Here is a 14,883-nt window from a genome sequence, read left to right as displayed (position 1 = left end):
AAAAAACTATCGTAATCTGCTAATATTGTATTGAATATGGCAATTTATCATATTCATTAATTAAACACATAAACACCCTGACACTTTAACTATAAAATATACATGCTCCAAGTCAGGAACCGTTACATTAGTGCATTTCACAATTATTTTATGTTTTTTAGCAAAGAAAAGGTCCAAAAAAAAATTTCACCTCACTCCGCTCGGCAATAGATTTGATTCTACGCCCCCTCTTTCAAATATCCTAGAAACGCCCCTGAGGATGAAAATATTTAGGTAAAACAAATCTAAGTAGGACACTGTATAAACCAAACCTTCATTGAGGTTCCTGTGTACACTTGTCTGTGTAACCCTGTAAAATACGGAAACATGCATGTGTGAGATGTGTTATTCAGAAACCAGTGTTAACTAGACGTTAATAAAATATAAACTTGATTGATTTTACAACAATTATGAAACAAGTTTTTACAACTTATACTTATCACTCTTATTGGCCCAGATGTTATCGCGAGGGGGTTCATACTGTGGGAGGAAAACGGAGTACCTGGAGAAAACTCATGTGCTCGGGCAGGTGACCCCATACCTTTTTATACGCCCGTCAAATTTGACAGGAATATTATGGTATGGCATTGTCCATCTGGCCGGCCGGCGTAAACTTTTGTCTGTCCGAAAATCTCTTCCTACATATTTCTATTAATCTTTTTGAAACTTGGTAAACAGCATAATTATGATATGAGGTTGTGTCTCCCTTAAAAGAATTTTGATTTGACAATTTTTGCAAAAGTTATTGCCCTTTGTTTATTTCAGTATTTGATTTTTGTCCGCCAATCCTCTCCTACATTTTTCAACGGATCTCTTTGAAACTTGATATACATTATAATCATGATATGAAGTTGTGTCTCCCTTAAAAGAATTTTGATTCAACGATTTTTGCAAAAGTTATTGCCCTTTGTTCATTTCAGTATTTGATTTTTTGTCCAGAAATTTTCTCCTACATTTTTAGCTCACCTGGTCAAAGGACCATAGTGAGCTTATAATTATGCCACACCGCAGCGTCCGTCCGTTAACTTTTCCTTTAAAACGCTACTTGTCCTGAATGGTCAAGTAGATTTTGACTAAATTTGGTCTGGAGTATCCTTAGGCCAAGATGATTCAATTTTGTATAAACAGTGGGTGTAGCCCCCTGGGGGTAGAGGGGCGGGGCCCAATAGGGGAAATAGAGGTAAAACCTTGAAAATCCTTCTCCTACCGTAGGGATTAAGGGATTTATCCTAATTTAGTCTGGAGCATCCTTGGGCCAAGGAGACTCAATTTTGTATAAATGGTGGGTGTGGCCCCCCCTAGGGGCTGAGGGGCGGGGTCCAATAAGGGAAAAATAGCAAATTCTTAAAAATCCTTCTACTTCTGTAGGAATGAAAGGATTTGTTCCATATTTGGTCTGAAGCATTCTTAGGTGAAGGGGCACCAATTTAGTATAATCGGTGTGTCTAACCCCCCCCTGGAGGCAGGGAGGCAGTCCCAATAGGGGACATTGAGGTAAAACCTATAAAATCCTTCTTCTACCATAGGGATTAAGGGATTTTATCCTAATTTAGTCTGGAGCATCCTTGGGCCAAGGGGACCCAATTTTGTATAAGCAGTGGGTGTGGTCTCCTAGGGGGCAGAAGGGGTGGGGTTCTGTTTGAAGTTTGTTCTCGCAATATCTCAAGTACTGGATGGATCTTTCTGAAATTTCATATGTACTTACAGCACCTACCATGGAGTGCTATATCTTTACTTCATACCAATTAATCTTAAACATATTCAGGTGAGCGATACAGGCCCTCTGGGCCTCTTGTTTATAGCATGTCAGCTAACCACTCTTAGAATGACGCAGATCTTATTTCAGTGTAAGAAAGTATATAGCACTATATGACATTCAACGGGCGTATATTGTTTTTGCCCTGCAGTACTCTTGTTACATCTGAATGGGGAATCTAACCCCGGGCGCCTTGGTGAAAGGCAATTGCGCTCTCCACTGCACCACTGACAACCCTAATTAGACTTTAATTTAAATAAATTTTGCACATCACTTAGTAAATTGATTCAGTGTAATCCAAAATCCTGTCTTTTCAACATATGGAAAATTTCTTTGCAAGAATAATTTTGTGGAGATCTCAATACCACTCTAAAATAGTTTGTCGGCCAAATAAATTTAAAAACCACTTAATCTGTGATGCTTGAGTATGTTGTGATTATGATCCTATTTAATTGTTTGAAATATATAATTACACTTTACAAATAAAATAACTGATTAAAAACTAGTAAACACGGTAGAGATTGTTTACGATATTAGCTAATTTGCCCATCAATAACTCTGAGACAGCAGAACAGGATGATTGTATTGATTTAGCCTTGTAGTAGTTTGTTATTCACGTGTAATTATTGGAGATCTTTAGTACTTTACATCTCCATCACCACTCGTACTGTGTTTACAATAAAAACGTTGTAAAACGTGAATATTACCGACCCAACAAGCTTATCACTGCTTTGTCGTACCTACAAAATATGATATTGTAAAGTCATGAATAGTGCATGCAGTCATTAACGTACTACATATTTATACTGTATATCTTTCCAGTCATGCGAGGAATGATGTTATTGCGGAGATGAATACGGACACAGGTTTGAGTCCCTGTCCTAGTCTCTCAAGCTGACAAATCGTACAGATATTCTACATGCTTATGAGAGCTCTACATAACGGAGCGAGTGAGTAAACACTAATCTTATACGATTTGTTCCTCTGCAGGTAGTTTTACAGGAAGATGTGTACATTTACACAAATCTATGTATATATATATGTACTTGATTGGTTTTGACTAATTATACATACATATGTAAAAGATGTGCATTGACTGGCTTGCGTTACAAGAGTCAACTGTAGAGAAGTTTCCTTTAGCTCAATGGTAGAGCATTGGGCTGGAGAGCCAAGGGTCGGGGTTGGAGCGACGGCACTTTCTTTATCACTATTCCTCGTCCTACTACACATATGTCATGAAATAGTTGTTGATAGGTTATTCATGATCAGCACTGTAAGATCTTTGACCTAGCTGTGTTAAGAAGATTAAAATTACCAGTGTTAAAAAGGAGGATGCTGACCAGCTCGAAAAATTGCTGACTCACAAGTTTGGTAACTGAAGGAAATAAAACCTGTGACACCTGTGGAGGTTATGGTGGGGATCCCTGTGCTTCACCTTTGCTTGATCACAGCTGGGCCTGTGTTAATTGCTGTGTGAGGGTTTGCTACAGTCTGGAGACGTTTAGGTGACTAAGCAAGCCCAGCCTCCGTATCAGTGTCGACTCGCTCTGTGAAGGATATTGATCTAGGGAGGCACTATAGTGCTGTCTACCTCCAGTGTATCAGCCCCACCGGTGACAGTAGAGACACACCCTCTAGCCTCACCCATGTATATTCCTCCGTCGGGGAGATTCCCAGCATCAGGCGGCATGAGTACTGACTTTAATGGCCAGCACTGACCGGTGTTACATCTAGGATGTTAACAGGCCTACACGTGGGAATGTGTGATGGACAGATAACAGCAGGAAACTACTATTAGATGGCAAGTTGGTGTATATTTCTACTCCAGACAAATCCATGGCATTGTTACAATGGCAGGCCTGTGTCGAGGACCTCTGATGAATCGAAACAATGCTGAATCTGCGTTAATGGAAGATTTTTGTATCTTTGTGATGTGGATAGGATATTTTGTCTCGGTCTTCCGATAGGATACTGCACACGTTAGCCTATTTCAGGTAGGTAATGTATATCAGGTTTCAGTGTGAAATAAACTTCTGTGAGAAAAAATCTTAAGTAACCACAGGTATCAGCCACAAAATAAAGAGGTGGGGGCTTAATACATAAAATATATCAAATTTCCCATCAAATTTCTGGAGGCAAATGGAACCTATGGTAAAAGACACGTCAAAAGTTAAACCTAATTAATTGACCAATGAGTTTTTGGATCAGGTCAGTTTTCTCTTGCTTGGACTAGTAATATATTCATCTAACAAAGGGAACATAAATTGAAAATATATTTGCCCTGATAGCAGAGTGTTTCATATGATCAGTAGTCCTTTTTTGTCATCAGGTAATGTTGCATAATTGAAGCACAGGGTCACGTTACAAATGTCTGAAATACACATATGCTATACTGATACGGGTCACAACACACATAAACATTTGTGCCCCGTATCAGTAATATTGCATATGTGTATTTCAGACATTTGTAACGTGACCCTGTGATTGAAGCCTGTTACACGATTCAAATATGAAATAGATAACATTTTCATCCTAATGATGGTCTTTGTATTGTAAAAAAATAATTTACCAGCAAATCACCAATCTCTCATCTACATGTACAACCAGTGCCACACCTAAGATGTACCTGAACAAAAGTGATGATGTATTTCAAAATATTGGCTAATCTTGTGTATTTTTCCACTACCGTTAGTGTGGAATATCCCCCAGTACTGCTTAGTGAGACTGGTAACTGATTCGGGCCAAGTTTGTAAACCGCATCTGCATCATATCTGCCTAAGGTTGTGAAATAGTAAGAGTATATATATACAGTGCAATACATATTTCATTTCCACTAAAAGGTTAAGTATTGTCTTGTGGGATAGAAAATTGATTAATGGGAGTGGACACTTTGGGCTAAGGGTACTCACTGAGACAGATTAAGGAAGCGGTCAAGGATGGGTCAAGATGTAGCCAGGTATGTAGTTTATGTATTTGTAAGTAGCAGTAAGTAGCTTAGGACCATCTATAAGCAGTTATGTTTATTACACTAAGGATGAGACACACTGGCCTGGTTACACTAAGTACCTGGTAGGGCAAGCTAGTGATACCCCACACACATCTCAAAGACAACCATCAAGAACACATCAGAGTCGAGTCTCACCCTCATTAACTCATTCACCCCTGAAGACACATTTGAACTCTTCCGATTCAAAGGTTGAAAAATTTCAGGGGTGATTGAGTTAACCCTTTCACCACTGTAGACCATAATGGACTTATCCATATCAATGCATTGTAGAACTTATTAAATTTACATAGGGGTGAATGGTTTAAAAACAAATGTACAAATATCAGTGAACTATACTGGTACATGTACCTATATGGACTTAAAGGTGAACTCTTGGATAGGGCCAAGGGTTGTAGACTTATACATGTAGATTGTAGTTAGGGTCAGAGATTGAGGGTTTGTAGGAATATAGATAGAACTTGAGTTGAAGGGTCTGTAGAGCTACAACTTGCACAGGTGGGTCTAGTGAAAGGAGGCGCAGTAGTCTAGTGGTAGGACGCCAGGCTCTTGACCAAAGGGTTGCGGGTTCGAGTCACAGCACGGCACTGTGTTATATCTTTGAGCAAGATACTTTACTCCGCTGTTCCAGTCTACTCAGCTGTAAATGAGTATGTGGTTGGGCAGTGCTAGAATTGTTGAATGCTAGCTGTGAGCGCCGAACTGGCAGCACTATCTGTATGCTCCCCAGGGAGTTGAGAAAGATATTGGCTGGTTGCAAAGGCCCTATAACCACGGATAATAATTTGTGAACCGCTTTGGGACGACCTACGAACTAGGTTGTGATAAAGCGGTATATAAGAACCTCAAATTATTATTATTATTAAAGAGAGGAATGTAGGCCTATTGGAGGAGCCATAGATGGGGCTTAATTGCAGGCACCCACCCTGTTCCCAGGACATTTTGCCAAAGTGAGGAGGGGGCTTATTTGGGAGAGAGGGTTTATTTGCGGTAAAATACGGTATTGATACAAATTAATAAGCTTATATTCATACCTCCCCTTCATGTTGTGTGTGGTTTGTGTAATGGTATGAAAGTTAATGTAAGCCAGGTAGTGTTTCCCAGAAAATAGTACTTGCAAAATGAGAAGAGTTATTATAGCAGCTAAAATTTATTTTAATTAATCAGAGAATCAATCCATAATGAGTGATTTAGCTCACAGGAATTGTTTCATGGACACAATTGATGCTGGATCAACAGTTGATTAATTACTGATTCTGACACAATTTTTTAATCAGGTCACGTTTAGGTTAATCTGTATTCCAGTTCCATCATACTCAATTGTGATCATAGGGATTGTCATTTGGTAGAACAGCCGCCCCAGACTATCTTTAGATCTTATTTCACCTTATAGTGGTTACGTTAAAAACCCAAATTTCATAGTTTGAATTGACTGTAATATCTCTCTATATATAAAGTGACCAGTTGTTTTCGTTTGGATCTTATGATGATAGGTAGTGTCCAGATATTTTTGTACTGATCTGGTATGTGTCCGTAATCAGTGACCAGTTGTTTTAGTTTGGATCTGGACTTCATTGATAGCTCATATCTATATCTGACTGGATGTAAGATGAAACAATTAAAATAAAAACCACTCATATCTGTAAAAAGATATATAAAACACAAACAGAGGTACATCTTGTATAATTGTTATGTCTTAAGACATTCAACTTTAAAAGAGAATCAATATTTTCCAATAGGATGAAAGGTCTGACTTGTAAAAACACCTCCCGGTTCCTAAAGTCTATGTAATGCTGAGTAAGAATTAACTGACCTGGATTTTAAACGGTAATAGCTATCGTCAACATGGCAGCTTGCCACTTGGTATGTTTGAACTGCAGACACTAGTGCAGATAATGTCTGTGTCCTCAGGTGTGACTCACATTTACTCCATAATAATGTTTATGTACTCGGTGAGACTCGTGTTAACTCATTAATAGTGTTTGTGTCCTTTATGTTACTCACATTTACTCAAAAATAATGTTGGTCTTGAGATATGGCTCATATTTAATCAATGTTTGTGCCCTCTATGTGACTCGCATTTACTCAATGATAATGTTGTCCTCAGATGTGACTCTTTTACTCGCTGATAACGTTGTCCTCAGATGTGACTCTTTTACTCGCTGATAATGTTAACATATCCTCTGGTGGGACTCCCATTCCTTAGTGGGACTCCCATTCCTTAGTGGGACTCGCATTTACTCAATGATAATGTTGTCCTCAGATGTGACTCTCTTTTACTCGCTAATAATGTTAACATATCCTCTGGTTGGACTCCAATTCCTTAGTGGGACTCGCATTTACTCAATGATAATGTTGTCCTCAGATGTGACTCTCTTTTACTCACTGATAATGTTAACATATCCTCTGGTTGGACTCCCATTCCTTAGTGGGACTCCCATTCCTTAGTGGGACTCCCATTCCTTAGTGGGACACGCATTTACTCAATGATAATGTTGTCCTCAGATGTGACTCTCTTTTACTCACTGATAATGTTAACATATCCTCTGGTGGGACTCCCATACCTTAGTGGGACTCCCATTCCTTAGTGGGACTCGCATTTACTCAATGGTGATGTCCTTGTCCTCAGGTTCAACTTAGATATACTCCTCATAATATCCGTGTCCTTGGCTATGACTCACATTTACCCAATAATTTCCCTGCCTTTGATCTTGTCGCACTACCTACTTTTTGTTGGTTGCGGTTTCTGGTAAGTCTGCACCTGTCTTTTGTTAGAGATGTTGATGCTCGAACGACTTGTCATTCATCCTCTTTGCTTGAGTAACCAACATTATTAGCTCACCGTACTGTCGAAAATTGACGTTTTCAACATTGTTATGTCTGAAATCTGTTTGTCCTCGTGACTGGCCTTTTCTCAGTCCTTCATTGCCATACTTCATACTTAGTTTTCCGATAAGTTTTGGTTATTAAAAGTAATGTATTTTATTTAAAATTTGCTTTCAGTCTTGTGCCATGATGTATATTGCTGGATATCTGAATACGATTTATACCACTCCCCAACCCTCCTCCTCCTCCTCATACTCCTCCTCCTCCTCCTTTCTTGTCTGTTTCTATTTTTGTTGCTCCTCAGATTGTTTCTCTTTCTCTATCTCTTCACTCCATCTGTCATCCACTTGCTTTTAAGATCATTTATAATTGTATGTCTACTTTTCGTCTGACCTTTTTTCATTCTCCTGCGTCTACAGATGATGGTGGGTTATGTAGAAGATGCTTGTATTCCGATGCACCTGTAATTAACTAGAGTGAGTCAGTATGTCTGTATAGCTAGGTTACTGGGTTAGGAGGTAACATCGATAAATTATTTCAAACAGAAATTTGGATGTTCCAGCAGGGATATATATCCAACTCGTGTCTCAGCTTGTCTGTATGTAGATCCTCATACCTGATCAGGTTCCTATTTAATTTTATCGTAGATGGGATGTTTAGCCAGACTAATGGTATCTCACCTGACTTTTTATATATTTTGGTTTGTCTCTTCAACTTGATTAATATAACTATTTATTTTGTCATTTTTCTTCTGAATTCGATTATTTTTTTAAAGATCATAATAATCCACATTTAGGAATCTGGGCCAAGTGGGGGAAAATTTTAATCTGGATGCAGCGGACAATTCTTGTATTGAGATTTGTATTATAGAAAATGTATAATAAGGACATTTAGTATCAAAGTGTTTGGACTAACAAGGTTCCATTATATGTTTTTGTGTACCCTCATCATGATGTGTTTTCCATCTAGGAGATTTCAGGTAGTTTTCATTATAAAAGACCTGTTGCCTGTATCTTAGGTTGATACATTATTAATAATTTCGGTGGTTTTTCACCTAAATTCACCAAAATTACTTATGCATCTTGGAAATGCAGAGTGAAGATTACTGAAATCAGGTGTCATGCCCGCTATGTAATGAGTCTAACTCGATACTTATTGGCATGAACAGGTGTATATTGTTCTGCCCCTGTAGTAGCCATTGCTTTCTAATTTACTCCATAGTCTGCTGGTTACAGTTCTGGCTCACCCAAAAATGATAATTGATTAATGATTAATGAACTGATACGTTTTGAACAACCAACCAACAGGGCCAAATAATAGAAACTAAGCTACGGTGAATATCAAGATAAATAAGAAAGGAAAGATATAAAGATAAAGTTTAGGTATATGAAGCACTCTCTGCTTAATGTATTACAGAACCTGCTTGCAAACTGAAAGATGCTTTGGAAAAAACAAAAACAAAAACACCAAATTAGACTCGTGTTTAACAGTTTTTTATATTAAGGGGAAAAAAACTGGACGGCAAGTTTGCCTATGTATATATATCCTTCGTATTAGTTGCAAATGGAGCTAGCATGTACGGTTCTATAAAAAACAAACAGGAGGAGGGGGAAGGGAGAGGGGGGAGTCGGACAGCATGTACATGGATGATACTCGGTAACCTCTACGTTCATACACAGCTATAAAATGTGCATAGAATGTTGAAACTTGGTTTAAACGAAATACTGACAAATTTTGTCCCATTAAAAACGCATTTAGCCAAACTCACAGAAGTCAGAACTATCTGTTTCTCTATATTGTAAATTAGCCACATTGGTGAAATGAAACTAAGTGTGGCGATGCATTCTGGGGCTGCCTCCGTTTTGCTGTTTGCTGAGGTATGTGGTAGAAAATTCATGGAGACAACCTCATTTTACTATTATATTTGCACCAGTGATATGCAGTGCCTGTAATCTGTCATAGTTACTCAGATTTATATTATATGTGTTGCTGTGAATATCAAAATCAATGTGGCTAGCGTTCTTAGTCTGCTGCATACATTTCTAAGCTAAAAAGAAAAAACGAAAAATTATTTTGACAAGATTTTGTAAACCTGCACAGTGTATTAAAAGGTTATATAATTTTAATACAAAACATTATTTACAAAAGTACACAGCCAAACCTGTCAATTAAACCCGTTCAAGGGAGAAGAAGGAAAATAGTCTCATCAGCCAGATGGTCACTATCACATGTTGTAATTATATAGAACAGACCATTAAGGATATAATCTTTAGAGGTAGTTATTGGCCTTTATATGCAGGAAGTCTTTACACCTGTGATCTTTATGTAATGTGGCCTTTATTCACAGGTATTTTTCATATGTGTGTTATCTTTTATATAAACTTTATTTTACAACAATTATGAAACAAGTTATTTCAATTTATATCAATCACTGTTGTCGGCCTGGATTTTAGCGTGTGCAGGGGGGGGTTCTTAATGTGGGAGGAAACCAGAGTACCCGGAGAACACCTGTTTTAAAGGGGCATCACAGTGAAGTAACTTCATTTTTTGTCTTTTTTTCAAATACTACATAAACATATCAAGTGCGACTCCTTATGGAAAATAACGATAGGATTTGGCTGAAATGGATTCATAAAAATGATTAAATCTAAGAAAATCATCGGTATTTCTACCTGTCTGATCAACGTTTTGTTCGAGGATTTCCCTCTACTAGTGCATGCGCATAGCACACCATTTCTTTGTAAACAAAATGACTGGCCGTGTGAAGTAAGCGTGTCAGCTACGAAACGAAAAGTTGCAAAATGGTCAAAAGATAGCGCAAGGAGTACGTTACGGAATCATTATTGCAGGTGGGCAGTATTCAAAGGAGAAAATAACTGCCCTAGCAGTTAGTACGGTGCATGTATTCTTCCGGATAGCCGGTTAAGCTGAAATGGAAGCGACAGAAATGCTAGCGCTGTTTATGTAATGAATAAATATCTAAAACTATTAAGCTCGCTAGTATCTCTGTCTGAGTTTGAACACAGATGAACTTAGTTTAATATGTTAATGGGCATTTATCGAAGAGAGGTTATTTTGTGTGTTCTATGATTTTACAGTGGTTTATGTGAAAGGAAGGGATAAGTGACTGGTTAGTTTGATTTTGCCATGAGGCCCTCCAAGGGATAACTGTTGTGAAGGCCCACGGCGTATTTTCGGGGTCATCAAGATACGTGTGCTATTAGATTTACATAATTTATAATATTACCAGGTTCAGCAAAATGGTATGATTTGAATATATTGCTGAATTAAACGATTATTTTTGGTTTTACATGCAAGATTTAAATTAGTACTAATATGAATACCCGGCCTCCTCTGCCCCGGCAATATATAAAAAAAAAATCAGAAAGGTTTGTCCCATGGTTGAGGGAAAGTGTTTAGCCCTGTACTACCTGTACCGGTCACATTCCGGTACTAAATTCAATATATATTTATATATATCTACTTTATGTTTATGCCTATTATCATTGTTGACATTTAATTGTAAATGTATGACGGGAGAAGGCTGTGATAAATTTTAAAAACTTGTACCCCATCCCTTGTTCAATTTTATTGGCAACAAATATGTTTAAAGCTAAATAAATTTAAATTCTGAATATTGGCAAGCATGCAAACTTGGTTTCATAGCGCGGTAAGAAGTTGCAGTTGCCTGACGGCCCCTCTCTGGGGGCCCCTCAGGAAACCGTTTCATCTCGCTCAGACCACTTGTGTTTACTGCCGAGTCAGGTGACGTTATCGGCGCTATTTTTAGCAGGGCTTTCCCAAAAATTCAAGTGGTCAAACTGGACATTTGGAACGGACTATGAATATGGGAATAGCGAGGTAACATAAATGGAAGTGCATACAATATATACATTCATTAAAAAAAATATGGCTCTTCACGTGATGTCCCTTTAATGTAAGGTTGCTCTTTATACACAGGTACATTTCATATTTATTTAATCTTTATACACAGGTGTTTATATACCTGTGGACTTTATGTAAGGTGGCCTTACTTCACAGGTACTTTTCATTAGTATATAATCTAATACACAGTCTGTATACTTCAGTGGATTTTGTCTGTATGTATCAGATTGTATGTATATGGTAAATTACCTGTCCTAGGGGAACTTAATGTACTGTGTATGCAATAGTTGCCAGACAGTACCGTATCAAACATTGATATGCAGCAGAGTTTTCAGTAACATGATTATGTAAAACCTGTTTAATTATGCATTGATCAGTGATATACCTATACTTGCGTCAAATAGGTGGCCCCCTGATGTTATTTATGTCACTCGTATTATTTACAAGGTACCCTATGGTGTTTCACATATAAGGATACTTGTTGGTAATAAGACAGACATAGCCTGTCTGGAGACTTAGTGTATTAAATTGTGTCATAATGTGATTACATCACTGACTACCCAAACATTAGAGGAAGTCATGAATTCCATGAAATGATTGATTATTACTCCTGTAATTTATAATGAATGATGATTATGTTGCATATTCATAAGAGCAATATACTGAAGTCTTTTAACTTGCCTGGTCAAAAGGACCAATGTGGGCTTATGCCGTTATCCATGTCTCTGTTGTCCATCCCTCATCTGCTTGTCAACAATTTCTTTAAATTACTTTTACTTCCTAACACCTGGGGGAAATTTCATTAAATGTAACTAGAAACATCTTTACTTGTAGGTTATTGAAATTCAAACAAATGGAAGGGCTGACCCTGAGGTGGTTGAAAGTCAAAAACTTTCCAGTAAAATGTATTGATTAACATTTGTACAATAAAAATAAAAATGTATAAAATTATTAGTTTGGATATCACATGTCCTGTAACTTCTCACTATTAACATAAAGTGTTTTTCAGCCTTCCCAAGGTTTTGGGATATTAGTTCAAACTTGTAAGCTCGTTAGATGTCTGTGATACAGAAGAGTTTCCCCACGTGTTAATGTTTAAGTTGCTGTAGTTAGTTCAGTTATATGTCTTGTTCTACAAATAAAGTGAGGAGTGTTTGTGGAGTGTTGTTTTGACAGCTACATGATTGGGGGAGTGTAAAGCTAATACCCTAATTACTTCTGATTGTCAGTGATGTATGGGGCGTGAACAAGGGATGGGCGGGCCAACTCCATCCTAGTCCAAAGCCAAGGTTTTCTACTAATTAGCATTTGTGTGTGAAGCAAGATGAAGATATAGGTCATCAATTTGTGATGTTCGATCAGATTCCAGTACAAATTCTGTACTGTTAGCTCAGACCCCCCAAGCGTTTTTGAGTGGTGCCTATTTTGAGATCATAATTCTGAGGAATGAACAGAGAAAATGAACTACTGCTTTTGATACAAATTGTGAAGTTCTGTAATTTCTGTTTACATCGAAACCTTATAAGTCTGGACACTGTTGTTTCTATTTATTTGTTTCTGTCTACAATAGAACCTTGTTAGTCTATAGCTAGCTACTGTTGTTTCTATATACAGTAGAACCTTGTTAGTCTGGATACTGTTGTTTCTATATACAGTAAAACCTTGTTAGTCTGGAAACTGTTGTTTCTATAGGTACTGTTGTTTCTATGTATTGGTTTCTGTCTACAGTAGAACCTTGTTAGTCTGGTTACTGATTTTTAGCTCACCTGGCCCGAAGGGCCCTTCAGGCCAGGTGAGGTGAGCTTATGGCATGGTGCTGTGTGGCATGCGGCGTCCGGTCGGCGTCCGGCGTCAATATCTTACTTTAAACAACTTCTTCTTAATAACCGCAATTGCGCCTAGGGTGATGATATTTAGCCAGAAGCAAACTTGGATGAAGGGCTACCAAGTTTGTTAAAATAAATGACCTTCACCTATATTCAAGTTCACAGGGGTCAAATATGTAAAAAACTTGAAACAACTTCTTCTGAATAACCAAAATGCCCAGGGGGATGATATTGGGCCTGTAGCATGCTGGGATGAAGGGCTACCAAGTTTGTCTAAATGAATGACTTTGACCAACTTTCAAGGTCACAGGGGTCAAATGTCTTAAAATCTTCAAACAACTTCTTTTCAATAACCATAAGGCCCAGGGTACTAATATTTGGCCTGTAGCATGCTGGGATGAAGGGCTACTAAATTTGTTCAAATGAATGACCTTGACCCATTTTCAAGGTCACAGTGGTCAAATGTCGTAAAATCGTCAAATCATTTCCTTTCAATAACCAAAAGGCCTAGGGTACTGAAATTGGGGCTGTAGCATGGTGTGGTGTTTAAATCTATTAATAGATTCTTATGAATCAAACACTGATATTCTGCCTGTAACTGTATCTTAGTCCACTTTTAAAATTACAAGTGTGAGATTAATAACAGGTGAGCAATTCAGGCCCATTGGGCCTCTTGTTCTATTTACAATAGAATCTTTTTAGTCTGAACATCGTGGAAGGGATATAGCATGCCATTCATGCATCAATATGTTTCATCGTCACTCTAGCAACTTCAAATATTGGTCTAGTAAGTACACTGAACCAGTTTGTATTTCAAAGTGTCACTGTCAAAGTCTAGTAACTATTTATATAGGATAATTACAGAGTCTGTAGCGAATGTAATTTTGAAAAGTATTTGATGAGACTTGATCTATTGGTCACGTATATTCATGTATTAGAAACAAGTTCCTGTTTCAGGATGATAATGTCAAGGTCATGGTCACTGCAACTATTTTCATACATTGATTGAATATGAGAATCCCTTGACAGGGTTCTCCTCTGGGTTTAGCTAAGTTTTCACTTTCAGATAAATTATAGGTAGCAGAGTACAGTAGCGTACGGTGGCCATGGGTGATATTTTTATACAATGAATAACCCCTGTAATGTAACATGTATCAAAATTTTTAAAAAAAATCAGGACTAAAATTGGCATATACATGATGAAGTGGACTATGTGGGCTTCATAATTTTTCAAAAAAAAAAATTGAATTTGGTTTGAGACTACAATTTTGGGCATTTACAAATCTGTGTCTACACAACAAAAGCTAGCTTTTCATGTAGTCTATTTTTGTACTCAGCACATGTGTAAATATTGTGAAAAATCCACCGGAATGACCTATGCTAAAACGTGAGTATTTCTGTTACCGAGTAGGCGATATTTAATTTCAGACAGGTTTTAAGAAAAACAATTCTACTTGCGGGGGTCAAATTCTGGGTTAAAAATCATGATTTTTTGCATATTTTGGTGTTTTTTGATGTGGTAACCATGGTTTTCAGAAGTCCCAAAT

The 14,883-nt window shown here is 37.6% G+C and overlaps 1 protein-coding gene across 3 annotated transcripts in view; it reads left to right on the top strand.

Moving 5' to 3' along the window:
• Positions 1-14,883, top strand: part of LOC110453920 (G protein-activated inward rectifier potassium channel 3-like) — a 70,634-nt gene that overhangs the window by 2,646 nt on the left and 53,105 nt on the right. For 2 of the 3 annotated variants that reach the window (XM_021503160.1, XM_021503161.1), the window contains one exon: positions 2,618-2,745. The gene's annotated coding sequence lies outside the window, so the exon portion shown is untranslated. Of the gene's footprint in view, positions 1-2,617; positions 2,746-3,137; positions 3,790-14,883 lie in introns of those variants that run through there. The other variant, XM_021503162.1, reaches the window with a different exon arrangement.

The sequence above is a fragment of the Mizuhopecten yessoensis genome, unplaced genomic scaffold (genome assembly GCF_002113885.1).
Source record: "Mizuhopecten yessoensis strain PY_sf001 unplaced genomic scaffold, ASM211388v2 scaffold7547, whole genome shotgun sequence".
Taxonomy (NCBI): Eukaryota; Metazoa; Mollusca; class Bivalvia; order Pectinida; family Pectinidae; genus Mizuhopecten; species Mizuhopecten yessoensis.
This window is presented reverse-complemented; position numbering and strand designations above follow the sequence as displayed.